This window comes from Schistocerca americana, chromosome 11 (genome assembly GCF_021461395.2).
Source record: "Schistocerca americana isolate TAMUIC-IGC-003095 chromosome 11, iqSchAmer2.1, whole genome shotgun sequence".
NCBI classification, from domain to species: domain Eukaryota; kingdom Metazoa; phylum Arthropoda; class Insecta; order Orthoptera; family Acrididae; genus Schistocerca; species Schistocerca americana.
The window spans coordinates 42,630,971-42,657,425 of record NC_060129.1 but is presented as its reverse complement, the minus strand read 5'-3'; the positions used below and the strand labels follow the sequence as shown (position 1 = coordinate 42,657,425).

The 26,455-nt window shown below is 44.7% G+C and overlaps 1 protein-coding gene and 1 non-coding gene across 3 annotated transcripts in view; one reads left to right on the top strand and one right to left on the bottom strand.

Moving 5' to 3' along the window:
* LOC124554161 (probable citrate synthase 2, mitochondrial) overlaps positions 1 to 26,455 on the bottom strand; it is a 236,619-nt gene that overhangs the window by 130,775 nt on the left and 79,389 nt on the right. The gene's annotated exons all lie outside the window — the stretch shown is intronic.
* On the top strand, positions 3,708 to 3,782 carry Trnat-cgu. The gene has a single exon. It is a non-coding gene; the product is annotated as a tRNA-Thr (tRNA).

Below are 26,455 nucleotides of genomic sequence, written 5' to 3'. Positions count from 1 at the left end.
TAAACTACGAGGGCGGTTCAGAAAGTAACCTCCGATTGGTCACAGTGCGGGATGTGGGGGGAGTAGCGACGCCATCTGTGCGTTCACGCACTCAACAGGTCAGTCGGCATCAAGCCATGGTCGAGTGAACGTCGTACCTGCGCTAGTTTAGTTTTTGTGGCAGTTTGAAATGTGTGCTGCAATAGAAAACCCCGCCAAATGTGAAGTGCGTGCTGTCATAAGGTTTTTTACAGCCAAAGGATATTCTGCAGCAGCTATTCATCGTGAGCTTTGTGCCGTGTACGGACCAAGAGTGATAGACCATCATTGGTGACTGACGAACTCGTTCAGACAGTTGATGCAAAAGTTCGTGAAAATCGACGTTTCTCAATGTCGGAGTTGTCTACTGGTTTTCCACAGATTTCTAAGACTCTCTTGTACGAGATAGTGACAGCAAGATTGGGTTACCGTAAGTTCTGTGCACGATGGGTGCCCAAAATTCTTACCGACCACCACAAAACTCAAAGAATGGCCTCTGCATTAGACTTTCTGTCACGTTATGAGGACGAAGGAGAACCATTGTTAAACAGAATCGTGACCGGTGACGAAACCTGGATTAAGTATGTGAACCCTGAGACAAAAGAACAATCAAAGATGTGGGCACATTCAAATTCGCCTACCAAACCAAGAAAAGCCTCGCAAGATTTTTCTGCCAGAAAACTGATGGCAACGGTGTTTTGGGAGGCCAAAGGGGTGTTGTTGGTTGAATTCATGGAACGTGGTACTACCATTAATCAAGACGTGTACTGTGAAACAATAAAAAGGTTACTACGGGCTATACAGAACAAACGCCGTGGTATGCTGACTTCCGGTACCGTTTTTTTGCACGATAACGCCCGTCCTCACTCTGCTCGCAGAACAACGGCCCTTCTTGAGTCCTTCAAGTGGGACGTTATCAACCCTCCACCTTACAGCCCAGACCTGGCGCCAAGTGATTATCACCTCTTCATGCATTTGAAGAAATGGCTCGGGTCACAGCGGTTTGATGACGACGAAGAGCTCAAAGATGCGGTCACAGGCTGGCTCCAGGCACAAGCGGGTGATTTTTATGCAGAAGGAATTTCAAAGCTTGTGAAGAGATACGATAAGTGCCTCAATCGCTATGGAGACTATGTAGAAAAATAGTGGAAAGATGTAGTTGTAAGATTTATATATTAAAATATTTTTATTTAACTTGGTGTGTTTTTTTAAATCAACCGGAGGTTACTTTCTGAACGGCCCTCGTACTTATGAGAAACCCTGTATATAACATTACCGCTAACGTTTTAGCGACAATTTTCTCTGCAAGACGCGTATGTGTCACCGACACATGAACTGCCCCAGCCCCGCTTCTTTTGTGTGTCGTTCTTAATCAGCTGGTAAGTGCATTCATTTATGGTGACAAGGATTCGAAAACGTCCACACACACAACCCCCAATACCTGTTTGTACCAGCATTGATAGGTTAGTGTGTACAAAACCTTTCAAAAACACTATACTCCTGAAAAAGGTCAAACGAGGTTTGCAGAAAATTTGTCAGCCAGGGGAAAAGTCCATGTCGCACAGTGATGACTCACCAGACACTATTACTTAAGACCACAGGTTTTATCCGCGGATTGCTATATACGACGAAGTTTAATCCTTCCAAAACTGCACTGATCTCCACTTACATCTCCACATGAAGGCCAGGAGATCTGAAGATTACCTAACCGCCACTATTCGCTAGTTCATTTAGCGTTACCCAGGACATGTATCTTTCTGCTAAGGACACTAACTAGCTGTACACGATGTAAGACAATCGCCCCATTAAAACCCCGCACACCAGCTGATAGCCCTGACAGCTACAGACCAGTAGCCCTGCTATCCATGGCGTACTCGTTACAAGCAGCTTATCCATAATAAAATCAGTATTGGATTACTTGAAGCAATTCCGGTTGAACAAGCAGGCTTCCAGCCAAAACGAAATTACACAGACAAACTTATGTTACTCATAATCTATATTGACAGAGCATGTCATTTCAAAAGAAACTTAGAACCGTAGCAATGTTTTTAATCCTTCAGCGATATACGGTACTCTCTCTCTCTCTCTCTCTCTCTCTCTCTCTCTGGCGCAGAGAGAGAGAGAGAGAGAGAGAGAGAGAGAGAGAGAGAGAGAGGTTAGTTTAATTCCTTACAGATCGACCGCTCAACTAATCGAAAATAACGCTGAATGATCGAGTGTTGCAAGTAGTCACGGGATCTGACATCTGCTCCAAGCAAAATAACGAGCTGTCTACCTCAATGTCCTTGTTCGATTTCTCTCCAGTTTGCAGACATCTCAAATCCCAAATGAAGGAAATTTGGTTCGCCGACAGTTGTAATTGCAACCAAGATGAGTTCAACAAGCGGAAGAAATCCTGACGGCTCCAGCATTACTAAATGAAGAGGCAATTTTAAGTAGTTTATAAAACTTATTTCAAATGCTCCACCAGAAAATTCTGTGCATGACCTGTAGTTTGTAGTTATTCTTTCACACAATTTTGCCAAATATCCTGGTGAGGATGACAACCTTTTGCTTCAACGCAGATACCGACCGTGATTTCTCAACCTCAGATTTGAGCCAACAGGATTTATTCAAACTAAGTGTATAGCGAGTGGCAATGTCTCCTATTCGAGTGCACATGATGTATATGAAGGCAGTGTGTTTGAAGGCGTGCTGCTACTTAACATTCTTGGGTTTTAACCCTTACCATTATCAGCTGCGGGCTCCATCCATTTATCAAATGAAATTTCCAACTCAAACGACTTTAGATACCGTGTAATATGAAGAAAACGTATCAATTACATAAATATAACGTAATAAGACCCTTATCTCCGGACACTTATCTGGTCGTTCCGTGCGAAATGAATACTACGCAAGACAATGTCGCTGTTACAAAGTGCATGAAAATCAACTACTAACATAAAATTCCCAATTCTCGTCGATCTTTCCCGACACTCATCCTCGAGCCCTTCACGTTACTATATTACCATGCATGTTATATTGATACGCAGCAGCCGTGGATTCTGCAACCACGTTAATGGCCGACAGCTGAACCTAGCCCGCTGACTAGTTCACATGCCAAAATTTCGTTTCTAACAATCCGACGAACGTACAACCTTTCTCGTGCATTTGCTCCGTACAATGTTAGGATGAGTTAAGGGCCAGCGGTACTCTACTGCCGAGCAGCAGTTATGATCCTTTAAAAGCAATTCTTTCACAGCGATAAAACGGCCCAGTCGTTTATAAAATTATGCAGGAAATCAGTAGGCTACAAAAAATGATCCAAGTCGCAGTTTCAGCAACGTGTCATTCAAGGGTACCGCAAACGAATTCGAATGCGGTGGGACGAACAATGGACTGGATGAATCTAGCCGGCCGCGGTGGTCTTGCGGTTCTAGGCGCTCAGTCCGGAACCGCGCGACTGCTACCGTCGCAGGTTCGAATCCTGCCTCGGGCATGGATCTGTGTGATGTCCTTAGGTTAGTTAGGTTTTAGTAGTTGTAAGTTCTAGGGGACTGATGACCACAGATGTTAAGTCACATAGTGCTCAGAGCATTTGAACCATTTTTGAATCGAGTAGAAAGGGAAACAACACAGCGATATGAAACTTCCTGGCAGATTAACGCTGTGTGCCGGACCGAGACTAACTCGGCAGCTTTGCCACACAGTGCTCGGGTAGCTCAGTTGGTAGAGCACTTGCCCGCGTAAGGCAAAGGTCCCGAGTTCGAGTCTCGGTCCGGCACACAGTTTTAATCTGCCAGGAAGTTTCATATAAGCGCACACTCCGCTGCAGAGTGAAAATCTCATTCTGAACGCAGCGATATACCCTGTAATGCCGTCAACGCATTGGTACTTTAGGCACCGGTGTCACGAGGATTTTATACATCCACTGCACAAACTAAATCCAAATCGATTTAAAAAACACATTCATGGCTTGGGCCTACTCGACAATTCTCTTTGCACTTTGGGATAAGAAGCAGGCATGAACCGTATAATATGATGTCGCGAAGAGAGAGATTTAGTGTCAAATCAGCTGTATGCCATGTAGTACAAAAGCCCCCCCCCCCCCCTCCACTGTGTGTGTACTTTTGCGAACCGACGTTTCGGCCTAGAGAAAGACTAGCAACACGAGACCACACTGAAGCAGCCAGTCCGAAAGGGACACAGCACAATTTAGAAACTGCGTTGGAGAAGGACCCCAATAACACAACACATCACGAAACAAATCTGACAACGTTTACTACACTTGTACAATGTTTTTCTTTGAAAATTACACACGTTCCTTGCAACTGACAATTTTGTACATAGATATGCTTTGCATATTCGTACCAGTTCCATAACAATTATACCTGTTTTGCTATAAATGGATTTAAATTTATATAGACTGGAGATTGACAGTTGTTTCTAGTGTGCATAAACTATGATTGGCTGTGTTGTCGTGAAACCAAAACCAAATGAACAGGAAATAGAAAATTGACACCCACAATATAATGCAAAGAATAAATGGTGCGATAACTACAGCTGTAAGACTTGCCGTCGCAACGTCGTTATCAAGCCGCTTCTGTGGCACGCGGGGCTCCTTATTGCACAAGAGCACTAGCTTCATAAGTGGGCATCCAGCCAGAGAGTGAAAACAGGGCCACACAATGAAAATACACTTATACACGTTCGCCTAAATAAATGCGGAATCTGTATGTCTTACGTTTTCTCCATCGAAAGGCACAACCGGCAGTCAACCTGGTACGGTATATACAATTAAGAGCCGAAGAAACTGGTACACTTGACTAATGTGTAGGGTCCCTGCGAGCACGCAGAAGAGCCGCAACACGACGTGGCATAGACTCGACTCATGTCTGAAATAGTACTGACACCATGTATCATGCAGGATTGTCCATAAATCAGAAGACTACGACGGGTGGAGATTATTCTGAACAGCACGTTTTAAGGCATCTCAGATACGCTCCATAATGTTCATGCCTGGGCAGTTTGGTGGCCAACGGAAGAGCTTAAACTCAGACTAGTGTTCCTGAAGCCACTCTGTAGCAATTATGGTACTGTGGGGGTGTGTTGAATTGTCATGCTGGAAATGCACGAGTCCGTCGGAATGCACAATGGACATTAATGGATGCAGGTGACCAGACACGATGCTTACGCACGTGTCACCTGTCAGAGTCGTACCTAGACTTATCAGGGTCCCGTGTTACTAACTGCACACGCCCCACACCATTACAGAGCCTTTACAAAAAAATCAGCTTGAACAGTCCCCTGCTGACATCGTGAATTCATGAGGTGGTCTCCATACCCGTAAACGTCCATCCGCTCGATACAATTTGAAACGTGACTGCTCCAATCTGGCACCATGTTTCCAGTCATCAACAGTCCAATGTCGGTGTTGACAGGCGCACGGGAGGCGTAAAGCTTTGTGTCGTGCAATTATCAAGGGTACAAGTGTGGGCCTTCGGCTCCAAAAGCCCATATCCATGATGTTTCGTAGAATAGTTCGCACGCTGATACTTTGTGATGGCCCAGCATGGAAATCTGCGGAAGGGTTCAACTTCTGCTGTCACGTTGAACGATTCTCTTCAATTGTCGTTGGTCCCGTACTTGCAGGATCTTTTTCCGGCCGCAGTGATGTTTTAGATTTTGTTTTACCAGATTCCTAATATTCACTGCCAACTTTTTAAAGGGTCGTACGAGAAAATCCCCACTTCATCGGTACCTCGCGTATGTGTCCCATCGCTCGTGCGCCGACTAGAACACCACGTTCGAACTCATTTAAATCTTGATAACCTGCCATTGTTGCAGCAGCAACCGATCTAACAACTGCGCCAGACCCTTGCTGTATTATATAGGCGATGCCGACCGGTTACATACTGTTGTGCTGTCAGTTCCCTCGGTGACAGCCGTGACCCGAATTCATACCGGATGGCTCCGTGTACCGTGACTAGTTATCCTGCGCCAGGCCCTTGCTGTATTATACAGGGTGTTACAAAAAGGTACGGCCAAACTTTCAGGAAACATTCCTCACACACAAAGAAAAGATGTGGATGTGTGTCCGGAAACGCTTACTTTCCATGTTAGAGCTCTTTTATTACTTCTCTTCAAATCACATTAACCATGGAATGGAAACACACAGCAACAGAACGTACCAGCGTGACTTCAAACACTGTTACACGAAATGTTCAAAATGTCCCCCGTTAGCGAGGATACGTGCATCCACCCTCCGTCACACGGAATCCCTGATACGCTGATACAGCCCTGGAGAATGGCGTATTGTATCACAGCCATCCACAATACGAGCACGAAGAGTCTCTACATTTGGTACCGGTGTTGCGTACACAAGAGCTTTCAAATGTCCCCCCCCTAAAAAAGTCAAGAGGGTTGAGGTCATGAGAGCGTGGAGGCCACGGAATTGGTCCGCGTCTACCAATCCGTCGGTCACCGAATCTGTTGTTGAGAAGCGTACGAACACTTCGAATGAAATGTGCAGGAGCTCCATCGTGCATGAACCACATGTTGTGTCATACATGTGTAGGCACACATTCTAGCAGCACAGGTAGAGTATCCCGTATAAAATCATGATAACGTGCTCCATTGAGCGTAGGTGGAAGAACGTGGGGCCCAATCGAGACATCACCAACAATGCCTGCCCAAATGTTCACAGAAAATCTGTGTTGACGTGATTGCACAATTGCGTGCGGATTCTCGTCAGCCCACACATGCCGATTGTGAAAATTTACAATTTGATCACGTTGGAATGAAGCCTCATCCGTAAAGAGAACATTTGCACTGAAATGAGGATTGACACATTGTCGGATGAGCCATTCGCAGAAGTGTACCCGTGGAGGCCAAACTGCTGCTGATAGCGCGTGCACACGCTGTACACGGTACGGAAACAAGTGGTTCTCCCGTAGCACTCTCCATACAGTGACGTGGTCAACGTTACCTTGTACAGCAGCAACTTCTCTGACGCCGACATTAGGGATATCGTCAACTGCACGAAGAATTGCCTCGTCCATTGCAGGTGTCCTCGTCATTCTAGGTTTTCCCCAGTCGCGAGTCATCGGCTGGAATGTTCCGTGCTCCCTAAGACGCTGATCAATTACTTCGAACATCTTCCTGTCGGGACACCTTCGTTCTGGAAATCTGTCTCGATACAAACGTACCGCGCCACGGCTATTGCCCGTGCTAATCCATACATCAAATGGGCATCTGCCAACTCCGCATTTGTAAACATCGCACTGACTGCAAAACCACGTTCGTAATGAACACTAACCTGTCGATGCTACGTACTGATGTGCTTGGTGCTAGTACTGTAGAACAGTGAGTCGCATGTCAACACAAGCACCGAAGTCAACATTACCTTCTTTCAATTGGGCCGAATGGCAGTGACTCGAGGAAGTACAGTACCGACTGACGAGACTGAAATGAGCTCTAACATGGAAATTAAGCGTTTCCGGACAGATGTCCACATAACATCTTTTCTTTATTTGTGTGTGAGGAATGTTTCCTGAAAGTTTGGCCGTACCTTTTTCTAACACCCTGTATAGGCGGTGCCGACCGGAGCGCCGTCTTCTGCCTGTTTACTTCTCTCTGTATTTGAATACGCTTGCCTCTAAGTTTCTCTGGCGCTTCCGTGTGTAACAGGCGTGAAAAGCGTCCGGTAATTGATGACGAGCACAAGGAAATGCCGCATACTCCTGTGAGACAGCGTTACTACTTCCTTTAAATTCAGTGCCGCCATTAGACTTTTTTATTTGCTGTGTTACAGTTACACAATCATGATTTCGGCTTCGAAGTGCCATTATCAAGTGTTTTCTGAAAGCATATTAGACAGTAACAGAGAAATAGATAAATTATATAACCATATAAGAATCCATATTTTAACGCTTACTTACAAGTGTTATACAGTGCCTAAGATGGCATACTATCTTACTTAAAATACACGATTGAACACATTGTCTGAGGGTCGATATTTCTGGTAAACCCTACTACTTTGTTTCATCACTGAGTATACCACCTTGACAGAGTTGTTCAAGTGTCAAATTGTCTTGATCAAAGAAATTCCTGTTACAAGCATCTGACATTTCTTTGGACTCAGTGTCCGGTAGGATTAGAAGTTATCAAGAACACTCAGCTTTGGACTGGGAATGAGTCGACGCTGCTACGGTTTCTCAACAGACGTCAGCACAGAAACGAACTACAGAGAAGCAGAAAAGAAAGTTCGGCCGCCTTTCGCAACAACATAGTGCGGACCACAGATCTTCAGAACGCACCGTCATCAACTTGACGGCTACAGATATAGACGATGGTGCAATGTCGGCACTTAAGAAAGGACTCAATTTCGCACCTTCACCGCGGGACCTTCCTGTCTGCGAAATAATAGGCGGTGTTTAACATTTAACAGGCCGTCCACAAGCTCCCACATGAAACATCAGACGAAATACGGCGAGAAACCAGCCGTATACTGACAAATGCGAAGTTACCAGCATCCAACACGACCAGGGCTGAGCGCAACGGCCTTCGTGCACTATGTAATGATGAAAGCATTGTGGTACTTCCTGCTGACAAGGGCAATGTGGCCGTAATTATGGAGTTCGAGGGCTACGATACGAAGATCTCTGCGCTACTGAACGAAGATACTTATCACAAGCTCGCACGTGACCCGACATCAAGAATAGTAAGAAAAACATCAGAACTACTTAAGCGACCTTCAGTGGAAGACCGTGTTGTTAAAAAAATCATCTCCCACAGACGCCTAGACCTCCTACTGCTTATGGCTTACCGAAGATACACAAGGACGGGACGCCATTTCGCCTTACTGTGTCCGCAATAGGTTTTCCAACATACAAGCTGGCGAAGTACTTGGCCAAGCTCCTCGCTCCACACGTGGGACACTGCCGACATCATATAAAAAACTCAGCAGAATTTATCAGCAAAATCAACCGTCTACGCCTTAGTGAGAATGATATGGCCAGTTTTGATGTAGTAGCGCTATTTACGAATGTGCCTATCGCAGACGCTTTGGACCTAATTTCACAGTACTTTGTAAATGACGTGGTCGAGCTATTTAGGCCCACTCTTTCGTCGTCGTATTTCGTGTACAACGGCCAGTATTACGATCAGACAGACGGCGTAGCAATGGGTAGCCCGTTGGCTCCAGCTGTTGCAAACCTCTTGACGGAGAATTTTGAGGATATTGCCATAGATACTGCGCCATTGAAGCCGAAGTGTTTCTCCCGATACGTTGACGACACGTTCGTCATTTCGCCACGCGGACGCGAGAAACTAGAGTTTTTGGAGCACCTCAATGGTACAAACAGTAACATCCAGTTCACCATGGAGGTGGAAAAAGGTAATGCATTGCACTTCATCGACGTCCACGTCCACGCCTTGGCCACAGCGTCTACAGAAAACCTACCCACACAGACCTGTACCTGCGCGCCACCGGCTATCATCCAGCACAGAAGCGCGCAGTATTACGAACACTGGTGCATAGTGCAAGAGTAATATCAGACGACGATAACCTGCCCAATGAACTGAGCCACCTACGCAAGGTTTTCAGGAATAACGGCTACAGCGCCCATCAAGCGAAAGACGTGATTTCTGGGAAATACCAGAATAAGACCACCGACGAAGAGCAGGAAAAGAAAAACTTGCTTTGCTGCCATTCTGTGGCTCTGTGTCAGGCAAGATAAGCCGCCTGTTCAAAAGACAAGATCAAATCAATCTTCAGCCCTCCAAGGAAAATCTGAATTACTGAGGCCAGTTGAAGACGCAGTAGGTTCTCAGAACACCTGGAATCTACGAAATACCTTGTGAGTGTGGCCAGAAGTACATCGGACGAATAGTGCGCACTGTGGAACAACGCAGGAAAGAATAGGAGAGGTATTATCGCCTACGCTATCCAGAGAAATCTGCGTTATCTGAGCGTGCGTTAGAAAACGGTAACCACATAAAATTTGACGATACCTCTGTCGCGGCTCGCACTAACGGGTTTTGGGACAGTTTAATAAAGGAAGCTATTGAAAAAGAAATTAGCGCAAACACCCTGAATAGAGACGGTGGCTTGCAGCTCAGCGCTGCGTGGGACCCCGCGATCGGGCGTTTGAAGAGGGCACATCGAACGCCGACTCAAAACATGCCCATGTATGATAATGTCACGGGCACCAGTGACGTCACAGCCGGCAGCTAGCGTATATAAGGGCGCACTAACAGCCCACCGGCAGTCATACCACTTGACAATGGCCAAGGAGTGCTTGGCTGAAAGCTCGTGTAGTTTTAACCAATTGACGCGGCTGGAAACCCGAGAACATTTTATTCGGGATTAGAAAGGGTAGGAGCAATTTATTAAGCGTTACTAGAGTTGGAAATGAGCCTCGCCTTGTATCTTCATTTGGACGGCTGGTCGAATCGTCAAATATTCTGTGGGGCATTCAGACATGACAGTTGCTCTATGTTGGGCTGCTAGGGCACTTTGGATCAGGCGTACTCTTCTGGGTTCTGGTCGACCACCAGAAGGAAGGATTGCCTTACTGCCGGTAGTTCACTCTGTTACGATTCTGGGTCATGCACAACACTGGTCGGAGACCAGTAGCAGTCCAATGAGGGAACTACTGCGCCATGCGTAAACTCCCGGCGTTAACACAAACGACAGCGTTTGAAGAGGTGTCGTGACCGCGAAGCACGGCCTGCCGATTAATCTCGTCGCATAGTGTTTAGTGACGATTGGCGGTTCTGCACGACCCCGGATGACCGTCGGTGAGTATGGCGGAGATCTGGGGTGAGGTCCCATTCTTCCAATGTTCTGAAGAGGTACAGCGGTGGTACTGCTGAAGTCACGGTACAGGGAGCCATCCGGTATGAATTCGGGTCACGGCTGTCACCGAGGGAACTGACAGCACAACAGTGTCTTGGTCATAACGTGTTCTCATGCGACTGTAGCGTGGTACCATTTTTCAGCAGGACAATGCTTGTCCACACATGGTACGTGTGTCTACGTAATCTGTGCGTCATGCTGAAGTACTCCCGTGGGCAACCAGATCCCAGATAGAAAATGTGTTCGATCAGTTCGGACGTCAACTTCGGACCAGTGCCATTATCTAGGATAACGAGCACCAGTTAACAATTGTTCGGTAACTTACCTCAGAGGGTGCAACGTACGACTATCACTAAAACGATGCGGCAACCCAAGGAAAGACGGATCAGAAGTCCGACAAACACAAAGGCACAAGGATTAAGAATTAAAGGTAAAGCTGCTAACATTAATTGAACGTCGCCCGAGGCTACAACAATGTTAGACTATCGACGGTTCTGTCTAAATGTTAGGAAAGTTCATTTCTTAGCGTCTGAGAAGCGCATCGTACTGGTTTAGCCCAATGTTGTCCATACAATGACTTTCGAAACCCACAATTAAGAAGAAAATCGAAAAGACCTAGTCCGTAAAAGACCTTTGTGAACATAAAATGCAGGCACGCGGCAACTGAGAAACTCTAGTAAGTGAGCAGCATCCTAAGGCAGAAGGCGGTATCTTATCCCTCCACTGACCAGGATTCCAAATTCCTCATGCCGTCGATAGGCGCCATGGCAAGAGCAACCTGGCTTGCATTGACGTTTTATCAGCGTACTGCGGAGGATAAGAAGTGAAGCCTCAAATCCCACCCGTCCGCGACCTTGGCTAGATTACCCGTTTCCTCGGGTTACACAACCACAAGGTTATGTCGATTGCTAGCCTCTCTGCTGCAGATAAAAAAGTGATTTACGAGCCATTCGGTATGACTGCACGTTAAGAGCGGTCTGACCTTCACCTGCCAGTATTAAGCCACACGTGACAGATTACGTGAGGCTACAAACATCGGATTTCCCTATTTAGCCTTAATTATCATCGATTTCACTTTTCGTCCACCTGTCACGAAATACATCAGGCCAGTTTTGTGGCTGGATTTAAGAATTCATAGAAAATGAAAGACTGTCATCATCACAGAAAAATATTCTGATGTACGGCCTGGTAGAAAACTTCGCAAATTCCGTGAGGCAGCTCTTTGATGACGCTGTTTCAGATAGGATAGTCGCAACGCTGAAAAACAACCTGTAGAGGAACGACGATTTACGAAATGATTGGCAGTTGAAAGGAGACTTCGATAATTTTAACACTGAACCTTATATAGGACGAAAGACTATCGTTACACGACTAACTATCACTGGATATCGACGTGCCCATTAACTATGTGCGTATGTAGCGGTTTAATGTGGAACGGCCACGTGAAAAGTAGGAAACTTGGCTGCTACACGTTTCATGCCCAAAACACAAAAAAATTGTTTGGCACGAGCTAAAGGATACGTCGATATTAGGCGCTAGGCTGTCCAGCCCGGTCGTCTGCTTCAACGTCTTTTCGACCCTCTTCGAAAAGTTTGTATCACTCCTCTAGCCTTACTCTTAGTAGATTCGCCGAAGGCCACAGCAAACTTTTCGAATAAGTTGCTGCACTTCATTCCATCTCTCAAGCAAAATTTTATGCAAATTCTTTGACCCCCTTTTTCGAAAGCAAAAATTCGCCTAGCACTCGAAAACACAACTTTTCGACTTTCACCAGTATTCTTAATATCCGTAACAGCTGAAAAGGAAAACTTAGTAACATGTGTATCGCAAAGATAAAATCTGAAAATAGGGTGTATAAAGGTCGCGATATTAAATGCCAGCTCCTGGATCCCACCTGTTATGGATGGAGATGCTTTCGAAGGGAGGTACACGTTGCTATAGAACACTGGGTAAAAAAAATTTCGGTCTTGTCACCGACAACATAGCCCCTCTTTTCTTCCACTGTTTCGATGGACAGATCTTGTTCCCTTTAACGCAGATTTGACCTTGGGGAATAGTAACATGGTGCTAGGTCACGCGACTAAGAGGGGTGGTCTAAACTGGGATCTTATACTTCGGTAGAAACCTGTTGACAGACAATGCCGTGTAAGACTTTTCTTGATGCCGAACTTCTGACTTGTCTTTCCACAGTTCGGATCTTTATTTTATCACAGAGTTGAGCAAGATCCTTGAGTTTATTATGCTGATTGTTTTACGTTCACGAACCCAGTAAAGATACGTAATTTCGTAAATATCAAAGAAACAATCAGCTTCGCTTTGAATCACGATTAGCCCATTCGAGCTTTATTCGCTCACGGTGATGTTGGCTCCCCTCAAATGGGAGGTGCCTAGTTTCTGAATCTTAAGCGAAAAATCCAAATTCTTAATATGTCTCTCTCCACGAAATTGTGATTTTCTCAACAGTTTAAGTGTCGGTACAAACATTTTCACGAGATTTTTTGTAGAATGCTGAGAATTTTCGGCACCAGCTTCGCACATTTTTCTAGTGTTGAATTAGCTGTGTAAAATTTGCCTTAGGCGTTCTTTGTCAATTCCTACGGTTTCAGCAATCTTCTAACTTACGTTCAGATCGAACCAGATTACTTAATTTCTCGACATTTTCATCTTTTGATGTCTAAGAGTGCACCGAGCGCGAGTTATTTTCATGTCTTCTCGGCCTTCTCGGAAACGCTCGAACCATTCAAACTTGCCCAAGTTAAACAGCCTTCGGCATACATTTGTTTAAGTAAAACACACATTTCAGTGGCAATTTTTTCAAGCTTCACGTGAAACTTTGTGATAATTCGTTGCTCTATCAGAACACTTTTCCGCCGCAATAAGGAGATAGAGAGAAGCTCTTACTCTAACGAAGGCCGAGGCCACACAGGTTTGTCTACACACACCAGAGATGGTGCATTCGATTCAGAAGGCTTCACACTTGGAAACTATTGGTCGTTCATCTTTAGTGCATGCGTACTTTGTGACAGCATCAGTCCCACTATTTTACAGCCACACCTAGTATGCCTCGCCTGTGAGGCACGGTGGGAGGTTGACTGATCCATGATGCGGTCGCCAATAATCCCCGCCCACACACTGAGGCTGAAACAGTGCTGATGGTCCGCTGCCACTGTACAGTGGAGATTCTTCACAGCCCACAGATGGGCTCGTAAAGGTAACGTCATGTGTCTAAGATAACTCACAATTCCTAGCAGTATGGTGGACTGTGCGACAAAACCGTCGACAAAACCTCCGTGTGTAATAAGGCTGCATGCGTTGTAAGTGAGACGTACATTGGCAGCTGTCGCTGAGAGCGTTCCACACGACTAGTTTACTCCATGCTTACCTGCTTGGTTCTCATGCCGAGGACATTTCCTATCTTATGTCCTTTGAGTGAATGTACCTTCCTTGGAACCCATTTCCTGCCAAATGACCTGATAGCCTTTTTGCTCCTGATCTGATGGATAGTTTCCTGCAGTTTATCCACATTTAACAAAATCACCGTGTATATTCCGCAAGCCACCATACGTTGCATGGCGCAGAGCACATCGTACCAGTGCTAATCTTTATTCCACTCACGAACTGTAAAGAAAATTGATTGTGTATGTCTCTGTACGTCACCTACTCTTTTGCTCATGGTTCCTACGTCGGATATACGCTGGTGACAATATAAGGGCCGCAAAGTCTTCATCAAAGGTTCTCCAACTAACTCACAGGAGCTCGCAAGAACTACTTAGTCTCTCTTTGAACCATGCTCACGTTAAGTTCCCTAACATTTGTGTTACACTTTCGTGAGGGCTATACCGATCTGTTGCAATCTTAACAGCATGAGAGTTAATTCTTTCCATGTCTGCTGTCATGCCTAGCTGATAAGGATTCCAAAGCTCTAACAGTACTCCACAATTAGTCGCACTGGCGTATTTTGTGAGATTTCTTTTACAGATGCGCAACACTTTTTCTCACAACCCTTGCAACAAACCCCCAAATCCGATATCAGGCGCTCCATTTAATATCTCTTCTTAGTTTTACCCTTACATAGTCTTCTGTACATACAGGCCCACAGCCGCTTTGATTTTTTGAAGGAAGTCTTTTCTATGTAGACAGCTCTCTTATTTCAAACTGAACATTGCCCCTAGGACATTGTCGTCGTTGTTGTTGTTGTTGTTGTTGTTGTCTTCAGTCCTGAGACTGGTTTGATGCAGCTCTCCAAGCTACTCTATCCTGTGCAAGCTTCTTCATCTCCCAGTACCTACTGCAACCTACATCCTTCTGAATCTCCTTAGTGTATTCATCTCTTGGTCTCCCTCTACTATTTTTACCCTCCACGCTGACCTCCAATACTAAATTAGTGATCCCTTTTAAGCCTCAGAACATGTCCTACCAACCGATCCCTTCTTCTGGACAAGTTGTGCCACAAACTCCTCTCCTCCCCAATTCTGTACAATACCTCCTCATTAGTTGTGATCTACCCATCTAATCTTCAGCATTCTTCTGTAGCACCACATTTCGAAAGCTTCTATTCTCTTCTTGTCCATACTAGTTATCGTCCATGTTTCACTTCCATACATGGCTACACTCCATACAAATACTTTCAGAAACGACTTCTTGACATTTAAATCTATACTCGATGTTAACGAATTTCTCTTCTTCAGAAACGCTTTCCTTCCCATTGCCAGTCTACATTTTATATCCTCTCTACTTCGGCCATTATCAGTTATTTTGCTCCCCAAATAGCAAAACTCCTTTACTACTTTAAGCGTCTCATTTCCTAATCTAATCCCCTCAGCATCACCCGACTTAATTAGACTATATTCCATTATCCTCGTTTTGCTTTTGTTGATGTTCATCTTATACCCTCCTTTCAAGACACTGTCCATTCCATTGAACTGCTCTTCCAAGTCCTTTGCTGTCTCTGACAGAATTACAATGTCATCGGCGAACCTCAAAGTTTTTGTTTCTCCGCCATCGATTTTAATACCTACTCCGAAGTTTTCTAGGACATTATAAACGTACAATTCAGTAAAAATTGTTATGTATATGCCTTGTTTGACAAAGCGAAACACCCAAGGACAGCAGCGTAACACTAAGAACCGATATTACGGGGGTTATCTCGAAAGTAAGGTCTATTTTTTTTGTAAGTACATAGGCCTGTTTATTTCTACAATGGTTTACATCAGTTTACAGCTTGAACATTAGTTATTTTTCGACGTAATCATTTCTGTAGATGCATTTTTGTAGACGCTGTGGCAGTTTTCGTATGCCCATGTCATAGCAGGTCGCCGCCATGCTGTTCAGAAAGTTTTCACCTCGTCGTCGGAGGTGAATCGCTTTCCGGCCAAATGTTCTTTTAACCTAGGGAACAGATGATAGTCACTGGGTGCCAAGCCAGGATTATAGGGTGGGTGGGTGGTGGGTGATTACGTTCCACTGAAACTATTGCAGGAGAGCAACGGTTTGCCGAGCGATGTGCGGGCCAGCGTTGTCATGGAGAATGTGTACGCCCTTGCTCAACATTCCTCTTCTCCGGTTCTGAAGTGCCCGTTTGAGTTTTTTCCGAGTAGCACGGTACCTGTCAGTGTTAACTGTGGTCCCAGCGATTCAGCTCCAACGTGGAGGTGAAAGAAGACGTTCATAACTTTCTGAACAGCATGGCGGCGAGCTGGCATGGCATGGGCATACGAAAACTGCCACAGAGTCTAAAAAACGCATCGACAGAAATGGTGATTATGTCGAAAAATAGTTAAATGTTTGATCCGGATCGCGTACATGAGCATCTTTGCGCTTTCGGCTGGGGCGCACGGGACGGCGAGAGGTAGTCGGTTTTGGGGCGGCCGGTGAGACTGGCGGAGTTGTGGTTTCGGGCGTAAGCACACGTGTCATGTCTGTTACACTGGGGCCGTTTGCTAATCGTGAAACTCCCGCGGCGGTTACTGGTTGCCTGGAAGGCATTTCGTATAAACTGTGCCGAGCTTCGCAGTGAGGGGAGTCCGGAGTTGGTGTTGGCCTGGATGTTTGTACAAATTGAGGTGCCTGTGTGAGAAGCACGACGTGGGCCCGTCGGTTGCTTCGTCCTTCCGGCAACCACCGCAAGCGGATATTCGACCGGAATGTCTACAGTTAGTGGTGAGCATAGTGCGAACAAGTTCTCGTAGGGTGTGCTCCCAGCCTGACTCTCAGCCTGTGTTATTTGTGGGTGCCTACCCCTTGTCTGTTACTGCTTCCGGGTGTCTTGTAAAATTTCACAGCAAAACTGTTTTTGTGGCATTCTGTACTTCTGGCTCAGCCTCCGCCTAGAAAGGGGAAGGTTTGTGCCTCAACTGAAAGAGGGGGAGGGGGTGGGTTTCGATTGGACATCTTTTGGAATTCCTTAATGCTGTAATTTAAACATATAAAAAATTGTTCTTTCAGAATAAGCGCCTGTTTCTCTGGGACACTGCAGTTCAAACAGGAGTGGCGTAATGTTAATGAGCACTTGTTATTCATGAAATTAAGTGTAGTTAATGTCTTGCAGTTTTCTGGGGCACGCAGCTGTGTTATTGAACTCATTTTGAAGTGTTCTGTCAGGTGAATGACTGCTCTCCACTTCAGTATATTCTTTTGAGTAGTATTTCAAGGTTTTTTGGATATTTGTCAGTGGGGTGTATTGATTCAATTTTGTTTTTCCTCTTTCTTTTGAATTACGGAGAATTCTTTAGTTTATCTGGTTACTGGCTTAACTCGCGCTTCACGCACTAAATCAGGTGATACTGAAACTTTATTCCTGTTTAATGCCAGGCAGATTCAAATGTAATTTCATTCATGTTATTTGAAATAAATGTGTTTGATTGACCTTAATGAATTATGTGCATACGAAGTAAGGGGCTCAGTTCTTCATTAGTGCTTAACAGTGGCGTGTGGTGAGCCCCGTGCTCGGACCAATGTTCAAGCTGTAAACTCATGTAAACCATTGTAGAAATAAACACGTCTATGTACTTATAAAAAAATAGGAGACATTACTTTTGGGATTACCCTTGTAAACGGAGCACCTAAAGTAAGCATCCGGGATTTATTGCAAGGGTTGAGGGAGAATTTAAGTTTGCTCGCTCAGTTCTGGGTCCACTCCCAGTATGGTGGCAGAAAGGCATCCCAAGCAAAGAAGTAGGTTATATTAGAGCAAAACGTCAAAGAGGTTGGATGGTAAGCGCTCGCCACTAAGCCAAAACCTGAGAAATGCCAGTTGTCTTGGAAACAATTCACAATAGACATTTGTCTATATTAAGTTTCTTGTATGAAATTAAATGCAGTAAATGAAGCAGGCAAAAAGGAATACAAACGTCTCAAAAATGAGATTGACAGGAAGTGCAAAATGGCTAAGCATGGATGGCTAGACGACAAATTTAAGGATGTAGAGGCTTATCTCACTAGGGGTAAGATAGATACTGCCTACAGGAAAATTAAAGAGACCTTTGGAGAAAAGAGAACCACTTGCATGAATATCAAGAGCTTTGATGGAAACCCAGTTCTAAACAAAGATAGGAAAGAAGGGAAAGCAGAAAGGTGGAAGCAGTATATAGAGGATCTATACAAGGGCGATGTACTTGAGGACAATATTATTATTGGAATGGAAGAGGATTTAGATGAAGATGAAATGGAGATACGATACTGTGTGAAGAGTTTGACAGAGCACTGAAAGACCTGAGTAGACAACATTCCATTAGAACTACTGACGGCCTTGGGAGAGCCAGTCCTGACAAAACTACCATCTGGTGAGCAAGATACATGAGACAGACGAAATACCCTCAGGCTTCAAAAAGAATATAATAATTCCAATCCCAAAGAATGCAGGTGTTGACAGATGTGAAAATTACCGAACTATCAGTTTAATAAGTCACAGCTGCAAAATACTAACGCGAATTATTTACAGACGATTGGAGAAACTGATAGAAGCCGACCTCGGGGAAGATCAGTTTGGATTCCGTAGAAATGTTGGAACACGTAAGGCAATACTGACCCTACGACTTATCTTCGGAGAAAGATTAAGGAACGGCAAACCTACCTTTCTAACATTTGTAGACTTAGAGAAAGCTTTTGACAATGTTTACTGGAATACTCTCTTTCAAATTCTAAAGGTGGCAGGGGTAAAATACAGGGAGCGAAAGACTATTTACAATTTGTACAGAAACCAGATGGCAGCTATAAGAGTCGATGGGTATGAAAGGGAAGCAGTAGTTGGGAAGGGAGTGAGACAGGGTTGTAGCCTCTCCCCGATGTTGTTCAATCTGTATATTGAGCAAGCAGTAAAGGAAACAAAAGAAAAATTCGGAGTAGGTATTAAAATCCATGCAGAAGAAATAAAAACTTCGAGGTTCGCCGCTGACATTGTAATTCTGTCAGAGACGGCGAAGGACTTGGAAGAGCAGTTGAACGGAATGGACAGTGTCTTGAAAGGAGGATATAAGATGAACATCAACAAAAGCAAAACTAGGGCAATGGAATGTAGTCGAATTAAGTCGGGTGATGCTGAGGGAATTGGAATAGGAAATGAGACGCTTAAAGTAGTAAAGGAGCTTTGCTATTTGGGGAGCAAAATAACTGATGATGGTCAAAGTAGAGAGGATATAAAATGCAGACTGGCAATGGCAAGGAAAGCGTTTCTGAAGAGGAGAAATTTGTTAACATTGAGTACAGATTTAAGTGCCAGGAAGTCATTTCTGAAAGTATTTGTATGGAGTGTAGCCATGTATGGAAGTGAAACATGGACGATAAATAGTTTGGACAAGAAGAGATGGAAGCTTTCGAAATGTGGTGCTACAGAAGAATGCTAAAAATGAGATGGGTAGATCACAGAATTAATGAGGAGGTATTGAATAGGATTGGGGAGGAGAGGAGTTTGTGGCACAACTTGTCCAGAAGAAGGGATCGGTTGGTAGGACATGTTCTGAGGCATCAAGGGATCACCAATTTAGTATTGGAGGGCAGCGTTGAGGGTAAAAAATCGTAGAGGGAGACCAAGAGATGAATACACTAAGCAGATTCAGAAGGATGTAGGCTGGAGTAAGTACTCTGAGATGAAGCTTTCTCAGGATAGGGTAGCATGGAGATCTGCATCAAACTCGTCTCAGGACTGAAGACCACAACAACGGAATTAGGCTGTCAGAAGCTCGACCACTGCAATGCGCGCCCCGGCCGGCACGCACGTCCGGCCGTTGGCACGCAGCCCTGGCCGCCGGCCGCCGGCCCGGGGAGCTGCCACTCGATACGCCGTCATTCCCACCGGGTCACCTGCAGCAGGTTGCCCGACGGTGCCAAGATCCCTGCTTTCACAACACTCCTCAGCTTATTATCGGTCCCTGGTCGCTCCCAGCTCCCAGCTACTGCTCGCATTTTGAACAAAATGCATCAGGAACAGTGCCCGAAGAGCTCCGGTGCAAGAAGGTAGCCTTCGTACTGCCTACGACCTCGTCAAAGACGGCAGAGGAACGGACGGAGGTTCGGCCACCCTCTTGCCCTCGGAACTGGAACATGCCCCTGACAACGGCACTCAATGTTCGAGACGTGTGTTCACTACCAATTAATCAGATAAGTTACATAAGAAGTTCTGTTTACTTGCCGCGTCAAATTTGGATAAATCCCAACCTTTCGATGACTACCTCCGTCATCTTCGTCAGGGGTAAAACTGTCGTGGACCGGTGAGGCTTCCGATACATTTTTAATTTGGCCACATGGCAATGAGGCACTGCAGCAGTTTGATTATTTGAATGGTATACATCGGAACATAAGATTTACAGTGGAGGTGGAGAAGGATCGGAAGCTACCGTTCTTAGAGGTGCTGGTGGAGAGAGAATCAGATGGACGTCTCTGACATTGTGTGTATAGAAAACCGACGCACACTGATTTATATCTAAGCGCGCACAGTTATCACCACCCAGCTCAGAAGAGAGCTATGCTGAATACCTTGGTGATATCAGATCTACTCTGGCGAAGAAACCTAGGAAGGACGCTGTTCGAAAAGATCGAAAGGACCGACACATCGCGCGCCTGCCATTCTGCGGAGCAACGACCAGCAAGATCGGCAGAGTCCTGAGCCGGCAGGGAACCGGACCAGCCTTTCGGCCACCCAGGAAGATTAAGGAAACGTTGCGACCCGTGACATATTCTCGACCTGAGGGTACCGGGAATTTACAGTATTCCTTGCGAGTGTGGCAAAAACTGTGGGCCAGTCTGTAAGAACTGTTGCCGATCGCTGTGTGTAACATCTGCGTCACCTGAAATACAGGTATCTAGAAAAATCAGCGGTGGCTGAGCGCAGTTTGTTAAATAAACCTAAGATTTTATTCGATGAAACGAGACTACTTGCTCACGCATCAAACTATTGGGACTCTCATCAGGGAAGCAGTTGAAATTAGACTGTGTGAAAATAATTTCAACAGACTCCGGTTATGCACTCAGCAATGCACGGGAGCGCAATTGATAAAGAAAGAGCGCAGAGGGAGACTTCTTACATTCCTCGCAGTTCTCCGCCTGTTGCGATGGATGGCGCTGCAAGCAACGCTGGGTAAAGCGCGCAAACAAAATCTGTGGACACAGAGGCCGCCACCTCGGTAGGCGCCGTTTTCACCGTGAAGTCGTCCAGCCAATGAGATGCCGTCCACGGCTTATAAAAGCGGAAGCCTCACCAGTCCACGACAGCCAGTTTTACCCCTGACGAAGATGACGGAGGAAGTCATCGAAACCTCGGGATTTTATCCAAATTTGACGCGGCAAGCAAACCGAGAACTTTTTATGCAAGGACTCCGTCGCGAAATACTTTGTAATCAGACAAGTTGCTTGCAGAAGATGCCTCTGCAATTTTTTTTCAACATGGCAACAGCCACAGAGCAAATCTACTTCTGCAAGTTCCGTCAACTTCGTGGGAAGTTAATGGAGACAGTTTATCTTGCTGCAAGTACTTGCCGAACTAGCCAGTTGCTCTAAGTTTTCCTCGAACTTACACAAGCTGTGTGTATTGAGTACAGATACGAAAAGGTCAGTGTCGAAACGGAGAATAGCGTAAGACGGAGCGATGACTGAAATGTTGAATTGGAACCCCTGAACATCTATAGTGGGACACCGTCAGTCGAAGTGCAAAATTTATTTACCGTTTAACTTGTTTCACCAGTAGGGAAATAGAATGGTAGTACCAGTATCTAAGTTTTTGCTTATTTTTAATGTTAGCGTTGAAAAATTCATTACATTCCGCATGAAAGTTTTCAATACCGTTCGGAAAAGTGTACGATTAATTAAAAATGTGCTACATGGCAACAGATACGCTATTTTGTGAACAATGCCATGTGTTTCTAGAATGTGCTATTTTAAACCAAAATGTTTAACACTGCTGCAGTGGCAAACCGATTTGGCCGAGATACAAAAAGTCGTTTCTCCATTTAATAGTGACTGGTGGTAAAATTGAATATCTTTTGATAATCCTAAGCGTCGTAAATCACGGGCGAATCCAGGCAAAACCAAATCGTTTTGGAAAGAAGACAATTATTTGTGTTTGGTGGGATCAGAAGGGTGTCGTCTAATGTTGTTGTTGTTGTTGTTGTTGTTGTCTTCAGTCCTGAGACTGGTTTGATGGAGCTCTCCATGCTACCCTATCCTGTGCAAGCTTCTTCATCTCCCAGTACCTACCTCTACGATTTTTATCCTCCACGCTGCCCTCCAATACTAAATTGGTGATCCCTTGATGCCTCAGAACATGTCCTATCAACCGATCCCGTCTTCTGGTCAAGTTGTGCCACAAAATTCTCTTCTCCCCAATCCTGTTCAATACTTCCTCATTAGTTATGTGATCTACCCATCCAATCTTCAGCATTCTTCTGTAGCACCACATTTCGAATGCTTCTATTCTCTTCTTGTCCAAACAATTTATCGTCCATGTTTCACTTCCATACATGGCTACACTCCATACAAATACTTTCAGAAACGACTTCCTGACACTTAAATCTATACTCGATGTTAACAAATTTATCTTCTTCAGAAACGCTTTCCTTGCCATTGCCAGTCTACATTTTATATCCTCTCTACTTCGATCATCATCAGTTATTTTGCTCCCCAAATAGCAAAACTCCTTTACTACTTTAAGTGTCTCATTTCCTAATCTAATTCCCTCAGCATCACCCGACTTAATTCGACTACATTGCATTATCCCCGTCTTGCTTTTGTTGATGTTCATCTTATATCCTCCTTTCAAGACACTGTCCATTCCATTCAGCTGCTCACCCAAGTCCTTTGCTGTGTCTGACAGAATTACAATGTCGTCGGCGAACCTCAAAAATTTTTATTTCTTCTCCATGGATTTTAATACCCACTCCGAATTTTTCTTTTGTTTCCTTTACTACTTGCTCAATATACAGAGTGAACAACATCGGGGAGAGGCTACAACCCTGTCTCACTCCCTTCCAAACCACTGCTTCCCTTTCATGCCCCTTGACTCATAACTGCCATCTGGTTTCTGTACAAATTGTAAATAGCCTTTCGCTCCCTGTATTTTACCCCTGCCACCTTTAGAATTTGAAAGAGAGTATTCCAGTCAACATTTTCAAAAGCTTTCTCTAAGTCTACAAATGCTAGAAACATAGGTTTGCCTTTCCTTAATCTTTCTTCTAAGATAAGTCGTAAGGTCAGTATTGCCTCACGTGTTCCTGTGTTTCTACGGAATCCAAACTGATCTTCCCCGAGGTTGGCTTCTACTAGTTTTTCGATTCGTCTAAGGAATTCGTGTTAGTATTTTGCAGCTGTGACTTATTAAAGTGATAGTTCGGTAATTTTCACATCTGTCAACACCTGCTGTCTTTGGGATTTTAATTATTATGTTCTTCTTTAAGTCTAATATGAGGCGCTAAAACCTGGTGACACCGTGAACACTGATCGCTACCGACTGCAGATGACGGATTTAAATTGAGAACTGAAGTGAAAAACGAGCGGAATATGGAAAAAAGCAGCATAGTTATACGGGTCCTTGACTACGACCCCTCACACACAGCAAAACGAGCCAGGGAAACCTTCGAGGCGTTCAGTTTGGAAATACTGGTGCGTCCGACTTATTTTCCAGACTTGGCTCCTTCCGATTATCATCTATTTGCATCACTGGGACCTTTTGCTGAAAAACGCTTCAATAGTATGAAAATGTGCGAAAATGGTTCACTGACTGGTTCGCTTCAGAACTTCTTTGGCGTGGCATTCATAGCCCACTGGAGAGGTGGGAGACGTGTGTAAATAGCAATGGAGATTATTTTGAATAAAATATAGTTTATCAGTTTCAAACAACAGACGTGGAATTACTGCAACCAAATTCCCGATTCATACTTCTACACCTGCTATACTATACTACTGCAAACAAATTAAAATTGTTCTCGTTCAGTTTCTTCATTTTCGTAAGTTGAAAGGTGTGTGTGTGTGTGTGTGTGTGTGTGTGTGTGTGTGTGTCAAACACGCACTCAACCATGGTCGTAGGAGCGTTGCTATTCACAGTATACATAAATGACTTTGTGGCTAACATCGGAAGTTCACTAAGGCTTTTTGCGGATGATGCTGTGGCATATCGAGAGGTTGTAACAATGGAAAATTGTACTGAAACGCAGGAGGATCTGCAACGAACTGACGCATGGTACAGGGAATGGCAATTGAATCTCAATGTAAACAAGTGTAATGTGGTCTGAATACATAGAAAGATCCATATTTAGCTACAAAATACCAGGTCAGCAACTGGAAGCAGTTAATCCCATAAATTATCTGGGAGTACGCATTAGGAGTGATTTAAAATGGAATGATCATATAAAGTTGATCGTCGGTAAAGCAGATGCCAGACAGATTCATTGGAAGAATCCTAAGGAAATGCAATCCGAAAACAAAGTAAGTAGGTTACAGCACGCTTGTTCGCATACTGCTTGAATACTGCTCACCGGTGTGGGATCCGTACCAGATAGGGTCGATAGAAGAGAGAGAAGATCCAACGGGGAGCAGCGCGCTTCGTTACAGGATAATTTAGAAACAGCGAAAGCGTTACGGAGATGGATGAACTCCAGTGGAAGACTCTGCAGGAGAGACGCTCAGTAGCTCGGTACGGGCTTTTGTTGAAGTTTCGAGAACATACCTTCACCGACGAGTCAAGCAGTATATTGCTCCCTCATACTTATATCTCGCGAAGAAACCGTGAGGATAAAATCAGAGATTAGAGCCTACACAGAAGCATACCGACAATCGTTATTTCCACGAACAATACTAGACTGGAACATAAGGGAGAACCGATATAGGTACTCAAGGTACCCTCCGCCATATACCTCGATGTGGACAGCTGAAAATGTGTACCCCGACCGGGACTCTAACCCGGGATCTCCTGCTTACATGGCATACGCTGTATCCATCTGAGCCACCGAGGACACGGATGAATAGCGCGACTGCAGGGACTTATCCCTTGCACGCTTCCCGTGAGACTCGCATTCCCAACTGTTCACAATTCTACATATGTATTTTACCTTTTTATAGACATTTGCTCACCCACTCATTACTCGCGCACGCTTTGGTGATTCCCGCGAGAGTTGGGCAACCTGTGCGTATTCGCACAGACGAAGGTCAGTGTATGGGTAGCCTTTAACTATATGTATGAAGACAGTAACTGTTACTCCAGGGAAAAGCTGCATGGTCATCAACAGTACCATTCTTTCGAGAACAGTTACTGTCTTCATATATACAGTTAAAGGCTACCCGGCTATTGACCGTCTGTGCGAATACGCACAGGTTGCCCAAACTCTCACGGGAATCACCAAAGCGTGCGCGAGTAATGAGTGGGTGAGCAAATGTCTATAAAAAGGTAAAATACATATGTAGAATTGTGAACAGTTGGGAATGCGAGTCTCACGGGAAGCGTGCAAGGGATAAGTCCCTGCAGTCGCGCTATTCATCTGTGTCCTCGGTGGCTCAGATGGATACAGCGTATGTCATGTAAGCAGGAGATCCCGGGTTCGAGTCCCGGTCGGGGCACACATTTTCAGCTGACCACATCGAGGTCTATCAACAACACCTTTCGGCAGCTGAGGGTTTCAGTTGTTATTTACTCCAGGGAAAAGCTGCACGGTCATCAACAGTATTCTGTTCTTTCGAGAACAGTTACTGTCTTCATATAAACGCCTATTTCTTTGGGACACTGCAGTTCAAACAGGAGTGGCATAATGTTAATGAGTATTTGTTAATCGTCAAATGAAGTGTATTTAATGTCTCAGTTTTCTGGGGCACGCAGCTGTGTTATTGAACTCATTTTGAAGTTTTCTGTCGGGTGAATGACTGCTCCCCACTTCAGTGTATTCTTTTGAGTAGTATTTCAAGGTTTTTTGCATATTTGTCAGTGGGGTGTATTGATTCAATTTTGTTTTTCCTCTTTCTTTTGAATTACGGAGAATTCTTTAGTTTATCTGGTTACTGGCTTAACTCGCGCTTCACGCACTAAATCAGGTGATACTGAAACTTTATTCCTGTTTAATGCCAGGCAGATTCAAATGTAATTTCGTTCATGTTATTTGAAATAAATGTGTTTGATTGACCTTA